The sequence below is a fragment of the Rhinoderma darwinii genome, chromosome 1 (genome assembly GCF_050947455.1).
Source record: "Rhinoderma darwinii isolate aRhiDar2 chromosome 1, aRhiDar2.hap1, whole genome shotgun sequence".
Taxonomy (NCBI): Eukaryota; Metazoa; Chordata; class Amphibia; order Anura; family Rhinodermatidae; genus Rhinoderma; species Rhinoderma darwinii.
Window position 1 is genome coordinate 130093196 of NC_134687.1, and position 14757 is coordinate 130107952.

A 14757-nucleotide genomic window follows, 5' to 3' on the forward strand; every position below is an offset into this window, starting at 1 on the left:
CACACAAATTCAAATAGATTTTGCAAAACAACTGTGGGGTCAAAATGCTAAACATACCCCTAGAAAGATTCCTTGAGGGGTCCAGTTTCCAAAATGGGGTCACTTTTGGGGGTTTTCCACTGTTTTGGTCCTTCCAGGGCATTGCAAACGCGACATGGCACTGAAAACTATTCCAGCAAAATCTGTTCTCCAAAATCCAAATGACGCTCCTTCTCTTCTGAGCCCTGCTGTGGGTCCAAACAGCAGTGTATTACCACATATGTGGTATTGCTGTAATCGGGAGAAATTGCTTTACAAATGTAGTGGTGCTTTTTCTCCTTTATTGCTTGTAAAAATGTAAAATTTCTATGTTTTTTCAGAAAAAAAGTAGATTTTCATCTTCACACACAAATTCAAATAGATTTTGCAAAACAACTGTGGGGTCAAAATGCTAAACATACCCCTAGAAAGATTCCTTGAGGGGTCCAGTTTCCAAAATGGGGTCACTTTTGGGGGTTTTCCACTGTTTTGGTCCTTCCAGGGCATTGCAAACGCGACATGGCACTGAAAACTATTCCAGCAAAATCTGTTCTCCAAAATCCAAATGACGCTCCTTCTCTTCTGAGCCCTGCTGTGGGTCCAAACAGCAGTGTATTACCATATATGTGGTATTGCCGTAATCGGGAGAAATTGCTTTACAAATGTAGTGGTGCTTTTTTTCCTTTATTCCTTGTAAAAATGAAAAATTTCTATGTTTTTTCAGAAAAAAAGTAGATTTTCATCTTCACACACAAATTCAAATAGATTTCGCAAAACAACTGTGGGGTCAAAATGCTAACTATACCCCTAGAAAGATTCCTTGAGGCGTGTAGATTCTAAAATGGGGTCACTTTTTCTCTGTTTTTACTGTATCGGCAGCACAAGAACTCTTCAAACCTGACATGGTGCCTAAAATATATTCTAAAAAAAGGAGGCCCCAAAATCCCCTAGGTGTTCCTTTGCTTCTGAGGCATGTGCTTCAGTCCGTTAGCACACTACGGCCACATGTGGGATATTTCTAAAAAGTGCAGAATCTGGGCAATAAATATTCAGTTGCATTTCTTGAAAAAACCTTTCTGTGTTACTGAAAAAAATGGATTACATATGAATTTTGGCAAAAAAAATGAAATTTGTAAATTTCACCTGTAGTTTGCTTTAATTCCTCTGAAATGCCTAAAGGGTTAAAACACTTTCTGAATGCTGTTTTGAATACTCTGAGGGGTGCAGTTTTCAAAATGGCTTGATTTATTGGGACTTTCTAATATATAAGGCCCACAAACTAACTTCAGAACTGACCTGGTCCCTGAAAAAATGGCCTTTTGAAATTTTCTTGAAAATATGAGAAATTGCTGCTAAAGTTCTAAGCCTTGTAACGTCCTAGAAAAATAAAAGAATGTTCAAAAAATGATGCAAGTATAAAGTACACATATGGGAAATATAAACTAGTAAGTATTTTGTGTGGTAATACTATCTGTCTTCCAAGCAGATAGATTTAAATTTCGAAAAATGGTAATTTTTGCAAATTTTCTCTAAATTTTGATGTTTTTCACAAATAAATATTGAATTTATCGACCAAATTTTTTCACTAACATAAAGTACAACATGTCACGAGAAAACAATCTCAGAATCGCTTGGATAGATAAAAGCATTCCGGAGTTATTACCACATAAAGTGACACATCTCAGATTTGAAAAATCGGCTTCGTCCTGAAGGCCAAAACAGGCTCAGTCCTGAAGGGGTTAATGTGCTTCTTTTTGAGGCACTCCTTTGTTGCCTTGGCTGTATGTTTCGGGTCATTGTTGTGCTGGAAGACCCAGCCACGAGCCATTTTTAATGTCCTGGTGGAGGGAAGGAGGTTGTCACTCAGGATTTGACAGTACATGGCTCCATCCATTCTCCCATTGATGCGGTGAAGTAGTCCTGTGCCCTTAGCAGAGAAACACCCCCAAAACATAATGTTTCCACCTCCATGCTTGACAGCGGGGACGGTGTTCTTTGGGTCATAGGCAGCATTTCTCTTCCTCCAAACACGGCGAGTTGAGTTAATACCAAAGAGCTCAATTTTAGTCTCATCTGACCACAGCACCTTCTCCCAATCACTCTCAGAATCATCCAGATGTTCATTTGCAAACTTCAGACGGGCCTGTACATGTGCCTTCTTGAGCAGGGGGACCTTGCGGGCACTGCAGGATTTAAATCCATTATGGCGTAATGTGTTACCAATGGTTTTCTTGGTGACTGTGGTCCCAGCTGCCTTGAGATCATTAACAAGTTCCCCCCGTGTAGTTTTCGGCTGAGCTCTCACCTTCCTCAGGATCAAGGATACCCCACGAGGTGAGATTTTGCATGGAGCCCCAGATCGATGTAGATTGACAGTCATTTTGTATGTCTTCCATTTTCTTACTATTGCACCAACAGTTGTCTCCTTCTCACCCAGCGTCTTACTTATGGTTTTGTAGCCCATTCCAGCCTTGTGCAGGTCTATGATCTTGTCCCTGACATCCTTATAAAGCTCTTTGGTCTTGCCCATGTTGTAGAGGTTAGAGTCAGACTGATTAATTGAGTCTAAAATTCTAGACTGTTCATGACTTTGACAGTGGGCAAAGTTACAAAATCAGCAAGGGATCAAATACTTATTTCCTTTACTGTATATGTTTTGAGCGTGGTTGTTCTAATATATATGTACTGAGCTTTGTTCTGGTGCTGTATATATGTGCTGAACTTTGTTCTGGTGATGTATATATGTACGGAGCTTGGTTCTGGGGCTTTACATATGTACTGAGCTTGGTTTTGGTGCTGTATTTATATGCAGAGTTTAGTTCTGGAGTTGTATATATGTTCTGAGCTTGGTTCTGGTATTGTATATATGTACTGAGCTTTGTTGTGGTGCTGTATATATGTACTGAGCTTGGTCCTGGTGCTGTATTTATATGCAGAGCTTAGTTCTGGAGTTGTATATATGTTTTGAGCTGCTCTTTGGTGCTGTATATATACCGTGTTCCAAATTATTATGCACATTGGATGTCAGTGTCATAAACATTTAATTATTAGTTTTTCAATTAAACTCATGGATGGTATTGTGTCTTAGGGCTCTTTGGATCATTGTAATCAATCTCAGACACCTGTGATAATTAGTTTGCCAGGTGTGCCCAATCAAAGGAAAACTACTTAAGAAGGATGTTCCACATTATTAAGCAGGCCACAGGTTTCAAGCAATATGGGAAAGAAAAAGGATCTCTCTGCTGCCGAAAAGCGTGAAATAGTGCAATACCTTGGACAAGGTATGAAAACATTGGATATTTCAAGAAAACGTAGGCGTGATCATGGTACTGTGAAAAGATTTGTGGCTGATTAAGAGCATAGACGGGTTCGTTCAGATAAAGGCATAATGAGGAAGGTTTCTGCCAGACAAATTAATAGGATTAGGAGAGCAGCTTATAAAATGCCATTGCATAGCAGCAAACAGGTATTTGAAGCCGCTGATACCTCTGGAGTCCCGCGAACCTCAAGGTGTAGGATCCTCCAGATGTTTGCAAGTGTGCATAAAGCTATTATTTGGCTCAATGCTCACAAGCAGAAACGGTTGCATTGGGCTCAGAAATACATGAAGACTAATTTTCAAACCGTGTTGTTTACTGATGAGTGCCGTGCAACCCTGGATGGTCCAGATGGATGGAGTAGTGGATGGTTGGTGAATGGCCACCATGTCCCAACAAGGCTGCGCTGTCAGCAAGGAGGTGGCGGAGTCATGTTTTGTGCTGGAATCATGGGGAGAGAGCTGATAGGCCCCTTTAGGGTCCCTGACGGTGTGAAAATCACCTCTGCAAAGTACGTAGAGTTTATGACTGACCACTTTCTTCCGTGGTACAAAAAGAAAAACCGTGCCTTCCGCAGCAAAATTATCTTCATGCATGACAATGCACCATCTCATGCTGCAAAGAATACCTCTGTGTCATTGGCTGCTATGGGCATAAAAGGAGAGAAACTCATGGTGTGGCCCCCATGTTCCCCTGACCTCAACCCTATTGAGAACCATTGGAGCATCCTAAAGCAAAATATCTATGAGGGTGGGAGGCAGTTCACATCAAAACAGAAGCTCTGGGAGGCTATTCTGACATCCTGCAAAGATATTCAAGCAGAAACTATCCAACTACTCACAAATTCAATGGATGCAAGAATTGTGAAGGTGATATCAAAGAAGGGGTCCTATGTTAACTTGGCCTGTTGAGTTTTTTTTTTATTGAAAGAGCTTTTGATTTCTGTAAATATTACCTCCTGATGCTGCAAATCCAACAAATTACCATTTTAGTTCTCTTTACAACCTTTAAAATGTTTTGATCTCTGTTGTGCATAATAATTTGAATACATTCCCTTATAAACTACACATATATCATGTTCATTCCAGGTCTATAAAGCACAGGAAAATAATTACGCATCTGTTTCTATGGAATATTCATTCCCTTTTAAATTACACAAATATCCTGTTCATTCCAGGTCTACCAAGCACACGAATTTCCTAAGGCGTCTGTTTATATGGAATTTGTGTTTATTTCCTCATTAACTACAAAGAAAATCGGTTCATGCCATGTCTACCAAAACATAAAAAATTAATTATGCCCTTTTTTATATTTTCTAATAATGTTCATTCTTTTTCTTCATTCTCTTTAGTATGCCCCCTATATAGTCCCCTGTAGTTAGTTCCCCATAGTCTTCTGTAGTTCTTGTTCACTGTATAGTCCCCTATGTAGTGCCCTATAGTGCCCACAGTAGAAGGAAAAAAAACACATTTTCTTACCTGTCCCGTTGCCGCGCCATCCTCCATCGACGTCAGTCCTCCTCCATCGGAACGATGCAGTGGCGCGATGATGTCATCGCCATCGCGCCGACTGCATCATCACTAAAGTGCAGAATGGCGAGGCATCATGTGCCTCGCCAGGGCAGTGCTAGTCAACTCAATTGTATCTGCATCCTAAGAACGTGGATACAATTGAGTGCAGAGGACCAGTTCCGGCTTCCCGCTTCACCCGATTCTGCGAACCAGCTGTCATTTTAACAACCGGTTCGGGAGAACCGTGGCAAACCGGCCAGATCCCGCCCCTGGGCGCACACTATATGCTAATTACTCATTAAAGGGTCATGGGGCTATGCCGCTATCCTGAAGAGTCACATAGTCTCCAAACCCACCTTTCCATGTTTCATTGACATCCCCATGGCTGATACAGTTTTCTCGGATGCGCCATTGCCTTGCACTACTTGGGCACGCACAATGCAGTCAGGTGTACACTGCCTGGCTTCATCGCTGCACCGCGCATGCCAGGGGAGTACAAGACAATGGCGCATCAGCAAGAATTTGAAGAGGCTGGTAGTGAGGTAGAACAGCCAGGGGGATGTCAATCAAAATCTGGGGGGCCCCATTTACATTTTCACCTCAGGCAGCAGAAAAGCTAGAATCGGCCCTGAGTCTGCAGGCCACTTTAGGCCTGCAGCCTATAAGGTGCTGGGAAGACGGCTGGCATCACTGCATCATGCTGGTCTACGCATGTGTCCCGACTGGAGCCTGTCGCAAGAACGGGGCAAGGGAAATACAATATGTGTTTTGTTTTTTTGGGTGGGGGCGATGTGGCCCTATATTCCACAGGGAGCAGGTTGGCACTATATATAAGAGGGGAAGCGGGGTGGCACTATATACAAGGGGGGAGCAGTGTGGCACTATATACAAGGGGGGAGCAGGGTGCCACTATATACTAGGGGGGCTGTGTGACACTATATACAAGGGGGGACTTTGTGGCATTATACACAATAGGGAGCTGCGTGGCACTATATACAAGTGGCTGTGTGGCACTACTAAGGGGGGGGGCTGTGTGGCACTACTAAGGGGGGCTGTGTGGCACTATTTACTAGTTCAGCTGTATGGAACTATTTACAAGGGGGAGGGCTGTGGCGCTATCTACAGGGGGCTGTGTGTGGCGCAATCTACAGGGGTCTGTGTGTGGCACTATCTACTTGGGAGGTGCTGTGTGGCACTATCTACTAATGGGGGGCTATGTGGCACTATATACAAGGGAGGGCGACTGTGTGGCACTATATACAGGGGGAGCTGTATGGCGCTATAGGGGGGCTTTCTGGCGATATCTACAGGGGGCTGCATGGCAATATCTACAAGGGGGAGGTGAGGGGGCCCTATCTACAAGTGGGTGTGACACTGTCTACAGAGGGCTGTATAGCACTGTCTACAGGGGGCTGTATGGCACAATCTACAGGGGGCACTATCTATAAGGGGGGCTGTGTGTGCCACCTAGGGGGGGGGGCCCAGTCAAAAGTTTGCTATGGGGCCCAGTCTTTCCTAGTTACGCCCATGGGAGGCATTTAACACATAGTAACACTCAGAGGTTGTACAGAGCTGTAATAAGTTTGTGTGCTTGAAGCCTAACAGTTGCCAGATATATCTAATAGGGTGCAGTGGTTGTATATACGAACAACTATACGTATGAAGTTTTCTTAGCTGTTTCAAACTTGTTTGTGGCAATGTTTATAAGAATTTCAGCACTTTTGTTTGTACATAGTGTCCACATATGAGGAACACTGTAGTAAGTATGTGTAATGTTCCATTAAACCTAGGGCTTTAGTTATTATATTTACATACATGGTAGAAATGGCTCAGAAATACACTAATAAAAGTACTACATCACAGATCATTGTCTGAGGGTTATTAGGAATTGATTGAGTACATCATCGTATATACATCAATACATTGAAGAACATACCAAGGGAGTGAATTACAAAAGATATTTTGGTATATGTCTTGTACAAAATGAATCCATTCCTGTCAGGTTGCCTATATGTATTAGAACCTTATTAGGTGTGAGTTTTAAATCACCAGATTTTATGTCTGATATTTTGTAAGCACAGAAAATGGTATATTAGTAATATATAGTCAGTGATGCACACACTGAAGACGGTAGCCTAGGAGGCAGAGCAGGACGCTTTGTCTCCTACTGTTTAGTGTGCAGCCCGTAGCATGGACCATGGCCGGTCTGTGCTGCAGTTAAACATCAATTTACCCTAACATAATGGTTTAGAAAAAAATTTCTATTGCAGACTATTGGTTTAAAGCAAGGGTCTCAAACTCGGCTGGGTAAATGGGCCGCACATAGAAAGAATTTGAAAAGTTGTCGGGCCGCATTACTTTCAGATTTGATACAATACAAAATTACTATTAATGAATTAGTTATTTGAACTACTATAACAATACTACATTAATATAATAATAATAATACATTACTATAATAATACTACATTACTATAATAATAGCTCTACACCGTGTTCCAAATTATTATACACATTGGATTTCAGTGTCATAAACATTTAATTATTAGCTTTTCAATTAAACTCATGGATGGTATTGTGTCTTATGGCTCTTTGGGTCATTGTAATCAATCTCAGACACCTTTGATAATTAGTTTGCCAGGTGTGCCCAATCAAAGGAAAACTACTTAAGAAGGACGTTCCACATTATTAAGTAGGCCACAGGTTTCAAGCAATATGGGAAAGAAAAAGGATCTCTCTGCTGCCGAAAAGCGTGAAATAGTGCAATACCTTGGACAAGGTATGAAAACATTGGATATTTCAAGAAAACGTAGGCGTGATCATGGTACTGTGAAAAGATTTGTGGCTGATTAAGAGCATAGACGGGTTCGTTCAGATAAAGGCATAATGAGGAAGGTTTCTGCCAGACAAATTAATAGGATTAGGAGAGCAGCTGCTAAAATGCCATTGCAAAGCAGCAAACAGGTATTTGAAGCCGCTGGTGCCTCTGGAGTCCCGCGAACCTCAAGGTGTAGGATCCTCCAGAGGTTTGCAAGTGTGCATAAAGCTATTATTCGGCCACCCCTAAACAATGCTCACAAGCAGAAACGGTTGCAGTGGGCTCAGAAATACATGAAGACTAATTTTCAAACCGTATTGTTTACTGATGAGTAAACCCTGGATGGTCCAGATGGCTGGAGTAGTGGATGGTTGGTGAATGGCCACCATGTCCCAACAAGGCTGCGACGTCAGCAAGGAGGTGGCGGAGTCATGTTTTGGGCTGGAATCATGGGGAGAGAGCTGGTAGGCCCCTTTAGAGTCCCTGACAGTGTGAAAATCACCTCTGCAAAGTACGTAGAGTTTATGGCTGACCACTTTCTTCTGTGGTACAAAAAGAACCGTGCATTCCGTAGCAAAATTATCTTCATGCATGACAATGCACCATCTCATGCTGCAAAGAATACCTCTGTGTCATTGGCTGCTATGGGCATAAAAGGAGAGAAACTCATGGTGTGGCCCCCATGTTCCCCTGACCTCAACCCTATTGAGAACCTTTGGAGCATCCACAAGCAAAATATCTATGAGGGTGGGAGGCAGTTCACATCAAAACAGAAGCTCTGGGAGGCTATTCTGACATCCTGCAAAGATATTCAAGCAGAAACTGTCCAAATACTCACAAATTCAATGGATGCAAGAATTGTGAAGGTGATATCAAAGAAGGGGTCCTATGTTAACATGTAACTTGGCCTGTTAAGTTTTTTTTTCATTGAAAGAGCTTTTGATTTCTGTAAATATGTCCTCCTGAAGCTGCAAATTCCACAAATTACCATTTTAGTTCTCTTTACAATCTTTAAAATGTTTTGATCTCTGTTGTGCATAATAATTTGAAACAGTGCATTTGGAGTTTTTTTACTTCTAAAAAAAAAATCTGTTATCATAAGGAGATTTCTTCAATAAATTTCGCATTATACTCCAACGGTTGATGGCTTGAAGATTATACTGACTGTCATTTGCATCGACTATTTAGGAAAATCAGCGAAAAATAACATTTGCATAATAATTTGGAACGCAGTGTAGATTAAGTTACCGGAAATTTTTGAGTTTACTCCACGTGCTTATTTTAACAATCCAGCTTTCCAGTTTAAGTGTTGCTAAATGCAGTCTGGCTGCTCAGTTGGCAGGGTTTGGCAGACACAAGAATGTCAATATTGGGTAGCCCCTTTTTACGATAATGCCACAGTGCCCTCTGTAAATACTGCCGCAGTTCCCTCTGTAGATAATGCCACAGTGCCATCTGTAGATACTGCCACAGTGCCCTCTGTAGATAGTGCCACAGTGCCCTCTGTTGATAGTGCCACAGTGCCAGCTGTAGATAGTACCACAGTGCGCTCTGTAGATAATGCCACAGTGCCCTCTGTAGATACTGCCACATAGTCCTCTGTAGATAGTGCCACAGTGCCCTCTGTAGATAATTCCACAGTGCCCTCTATAGATAGTGCCACAGTGCCCTCTGTAGATAGTGCCACAGTGCCCTCTGTAGATAGTGCCATAGATAATGAACTAAAACAGAGAAAAAGAGACACGGCACCACATAGTGCAGATTAACATAGTACACAGAGAGAGCAAGATAAACAAAGTTAGTGCTCACCTTGTAAGTGTTCAATACTGGCAGGTACAACACTTGTGATAAAAGGTGGACTGTAGCACAAACAGCTGCTGCCAAGGTCCTGTGTGCAACAACAAAGTAATGTTGCCGGTAGATAATTGATTGGAAAAAAAAAGAGTAGAAAAAAGGACCACACTGGCGCTGCTGTTAATGTAGATTGAAATGAACAATGTTCAAGGCTTAATGTAAAAATAGATAGATAGACAAGCTACGCGTTTCAACGCCGGACCGGCGTCTTCATCAGGCTAATAAAAAAACAAGCTAATGACAGGGGTATATATATACAGCATGACACAACTACATTTTTTCTAAAACGAGGAAAACAACCGCCAAAATGGCGGGTCAAAGATCAAAGGTTTAGTGACACACAACCACTGCCAAAAGACAATAGGATTACACTGGGGGCAAAAAAAAAAGGGGGGATAAGTGAAAAAATTGTTCTAAATAAATGACATCAATAATGAAACTATATATAATTTAAAGTATCAATTTAAAACAAGATTATTAATAGATTTTTTTCCGTAACAATTGAACAGCGATCACAATTCTTAAAAGCATTAAATACAGTAGTATATATGCTGATGTGATATAATCATTCAAAAACGCACTTTTGAGTGCTGTCCATAGATCAGCGTGTTTTCGACCCCCACCTATGTGGTGAGTTTTTGAATGATTATATCACATCAGCATATATACTTTTCATGCATTTACACTACTGTATTTAATGCTGGCGGTTGTTTTCCTCATTTTAGAAAAAATGTAGTTGTATCATGCTGTGTATATATACCCCTGTAATTAGCTTATTTTTTATTAGCCTGATGAAGAGGCCGGTTCGACGTTGAAACGCGTAGCTTGTCTATCGATTTATTTTTACATTAAACCTTGAACATTGTTAATTTCAATCTACATTAACAGCAGCGCCAGTTTGGTCATTTTTTCTACTCTTTTTTCCAATCAACTATGTAGATAATTCCACAGTGCCCTCTGTAGATAATGCCACAGTGCCCTCTGTAGATAGTGCCACAGTGCCCTCTGTAGATAGTGCCACAGTGCCCTCTGTAGATAGTGCCGCAGTATCCTCTGTAGGTAGTGCCACAGTGCCCCCTGTAGATACTGCCACAGTGCACTCTGTAGATACTGCCACAGTGCACTCTGTAGATAGTGCCAGAGTGCCCTTTGTAGATACTGCCACAGTGCCCTCTGTAGATACTGCCACAGTGCACTCTGTAGATACTGACACAGAGCCATCTGTAGATGTTGCCACAGTGCCCTCTGTAGATGCTGCCACACAACCCCTTTGTAGATATTGCCACACACTACCCTTTGGAGATGGTACCACATTCCCCCTATAGGAGTGGAATCCCCAGCCAGACCATTGCAGACGCACTGGCCTGGGATTCCTTTGCTGTAGTTAGCGCCCCACACACACCACCCTTTTGACATTGCTACACACACCCTCCATGTAAGTAGCTCCATTGGGGCTCCCTCCTCGACCGGAATCCCCGGCCAGAGCTTTGCCGACGATCTGGCCAGGAATTCCACTGCTGGAGGAACCCCTTTAAAGGCTATGTAAACTTTTGAACACATTTATTTATTTTAAATAAAACAATGTATTATGGTTTTTAATGCAAATTGAATTGGTTTTCATAAAACTAAATGTTTACGTTTTGAAATACAGCTTCTATTGTATTCTGGATACATAGAAGCTGTATCTTGCACTGAAGCCCGAACCAGTCAGGTCAACGGGACTAACAGCTTCGGTGACAGCAGGTCCTGCATGTCTCTGGACTCGCTGTCAACGAAGCCGTCAGTCCGGGTGACCTGATGAATTCGGGTTTCAGCACAAGATACAGCATCTATGTATCCAGGATACATAGAAGCTGTATTGCAAAAAAAGAAAAAAAATTCTTTAATAAAAAAAAAAGTTTAAAAGTTTACATAGCCTATAAGGGTCTGATCTGAGGTCTGAAATCATTTTAGAGTCTGGTTAGAGGTCTGATTTAATTTTGGGGTCTGGTCTGAGGCCTCAATTTATTTTGGGATCTGATCTGGAGTTTGATGCCTCAACTGCCCCATCCTACTTTTACTACTTTTGTGGATTCACGTGTGTAGCACCATGAGTTGTGTAATTTCCACCACTACCCTAGATTTTAATTCTGGGAGCAACACGTCACAGTAGAGAGGCAGCCAGTCAGCAGATTCTGAAGAGAAGGGCATGCAGTACGGACCACGGCACACAGAGAGAAATAGCCTTCAAGAGTGAATATGGCTGGCTTCAGCGCTGTTCACCAGTGTTTATCCTTCTCATCCTCTTCAACTTATTACATAAAAGGAAGAGGAGGATGGACCATGCCTACCAGCGTATGCCGCGCAGAGTTGGATAGTAAGGGACTGGAATCTACTATGCGATGGAGGAAGGTGGCAGCCGCATGCAGTTTAGGGACCCAATAAAAAAAAAAATTCTGGGTGCATCCTTTTATATAGTAATAATAGTATAGGCCTTCAAATGCAGCATGGAGAGCACCCTGAAAAGTGCACCATTGCTGAGGAATCTAACCCTAACTGTACCTGGTAATCTCTATAAAGAAAATAATCCTGACACATTTCCCCTATTTGTGACTGGCTAATAGGAGAAAAATAGGGAAAGAAGTCTGTAATGCAGCCTCCCTGATATAATAAAGAGATCAGTTTTGTGTTATATAGATATAATCAGGGCCAAATTTAGAGTTGGTGCTGCCCTTGGCACTTTTAGTGCTGACACCCCCATAACTCCCGTAGTTATGGAAACAGCATAGCTCTCTGACATTGCTGCTCCAGCGCTCGACCCATGAAAGGTAAGTAATAATTGTTTTGCTTTACTAATGTGTTTTTTTTTGTGTGTTGGATTGTGTTTTTTTTACAGGTTTGGTTGTTGGCCTATTTCGGATTCGAGGACTAATTCGATTACGGCATTAAATAAAATCGTTAACGAGGGATGTGTAGGTTTTTTATTTCAGTAAAATATTTTTCTGTGTGTGTTTCTTTTTAATTTTATTTCTATCGCCTTAGTAAAGGCCACTGGTTGATTGACAGCGTCCATTACTAAGACGAGGCTTAGTGTTAGCCGGTGAAAAGGCTAGCAATAATCCCCCATTATTACCCCATACCCACCGCCAGTAGGGGTACCAGGAAGACCCGGGTACGATTCAGAAGTGAGGCTGGCATTATTAGACTGGGAAAGCCCCCAAAACAGTGGCCCTTGCCACCTGGTAATTCTAGCCTGCTGCTGTGTCATGTTTTCAGTACGGGACAGTATTCCTGCGGGGAGGCAGTGACCCACAGCGTCATACATAACTATGATGCTAGGAGCCCGGCTCCCTGAACTGCGTTTGGTCCAGGAAATCCATGTATCACGGACCGAAATTGGCGTGTGCATGAGGCCTTACACACAGTAATAACTCTATGAGTTTAGATAATGTGGTAGTGTTACCTGCAATCCTATGTAACACCACAGATAACACACCGTAGGGGCTAGGTGATTAATCGAGTGAAAGAAAAAAGAAAAATGATCCAGAAATATAACTAGGCACTCTTGGGTTGAATAAAATTTAACATAGTATTTTATTTTTGAATCCAGATAATACCGGCAAAATTTTATTTATACATAAATACAAAAATGACAATTTAAAAAGAGAATTCTCCTGGCCAGGAAAGAAAACATACAATAGAACCTTCAAAACATAGGTGATATTGCCTGATGGATATATAGCATACTATATATGTGTAAAACAATTTTGAAAAGATTTAAAAAATGAAAAAACCGCTGGGTTGTGTTCACACTTGCGGTTTTCAAACATATATGTTATTTATATCACAAAATGGCCAGAGTTCCTATTTGGAGTAGCTGGTAATGATATTTTTAAAGAAATTCTCTTTATATGCAAAAAATATGACTTAACTCTCAAGATAGAAAAATAGCCTCATGAATTAAAGGAATAAGGTTAACAGCGTGCTTTTTTCCTCTCACCAATGAATCCTCAGTTCCAAATCAAATCTTATGGTGATAGGAAGTCTTTTCACAGACCCTTGGGTCAATGTGTAGCTCTCATGATATTGAGCTTTAAAGCAGAACATCAACTTTTATAGGTTTTTTACCTTTGCCTTCGACATCCAGCAAGTGCCGGGAAACCATACGGGGAGGCAGTCAGCTCCGGGGTGGAAAATAGCAAATCTCCACGGAAGGAAAGTTCACTTGTGTGGCCACACATTAATTTCAAAGCCTCCAAGTCTCCACCTTTATATCCCCGAGAGGAACGGACCCAACGAGACAGGATCGCACGCCGGCAACCAGGTAAGTAAAAATTCCAGAGTATGTCTCCTTCCACGTGTGATCTTCAACACTGGACAGGTATTCTCAGGGCAGGGTTTGGACGTCACTACCCGCACCGTTAATTAGAACAGCTGACGCGTTTCATCGTTTCATCCCTGAACGGGATTTCTTCAGAGCTCTGAAGAAATCCCGTTCAGGGATGAAACGCGTCAGCTGTTCTAATTAACGGGGTGGGTAGTGACGTCCAAACCCTGCCCTGAGAATACCTGTCCAGTGTTGAAGATCACACGTGGAAGGAGACATACTCTGGAATTTTTACTTACCTGGTTGCGATCCTGTCTCGTTGGGTCCGTTCCTCTCGGAGTGCCCTTATTCACCTGAAATACCGGCGTGCGATCCTGCATTGTCGGGTTCGTATCTCCTTGAGTGCAGTGGTCGTTGCCCGCATGGATCGGGGGAGGAGAGCGTCAGGGGATATAAAGGTGGAGACTTGGAGGCTTTGAAATTAATGTGTGGCCACACAAGTGAACTTTCCTTTCGTGGAGATTTGCTATTTTCCACCCCGGAGCTGACTGCCTCCCCGTATGGTTTCCCGGCACTTGCTGGATGTCGAAGGCAAAGGTAAAAAACCTATAAAAGTTGATGTTCTGCTTTAAAGCTCAATATCATGAGAGCTACACATTGACCCAAGGGTCTGTGAAAAGACTTCCTATCACCATAAGATTTGATTTGGAACTGAGGATTCATTGGTGAGAGGAAAAAAGCACGCTGTTAACCTCATTCCTTTAATTCATGAGGCTATTTTTCTATCTTGAGAGTTAAGTCATATTTTTTGCATATAAAGAGAATTTCTTTAAAAATATCATTGCCAGCTACTCCAAATAGGAACTCTGGCCATTTTGTGATATAAATAACATATATGTTTGAAAACCGCAAGTGTGAACACAACCCAGCGGT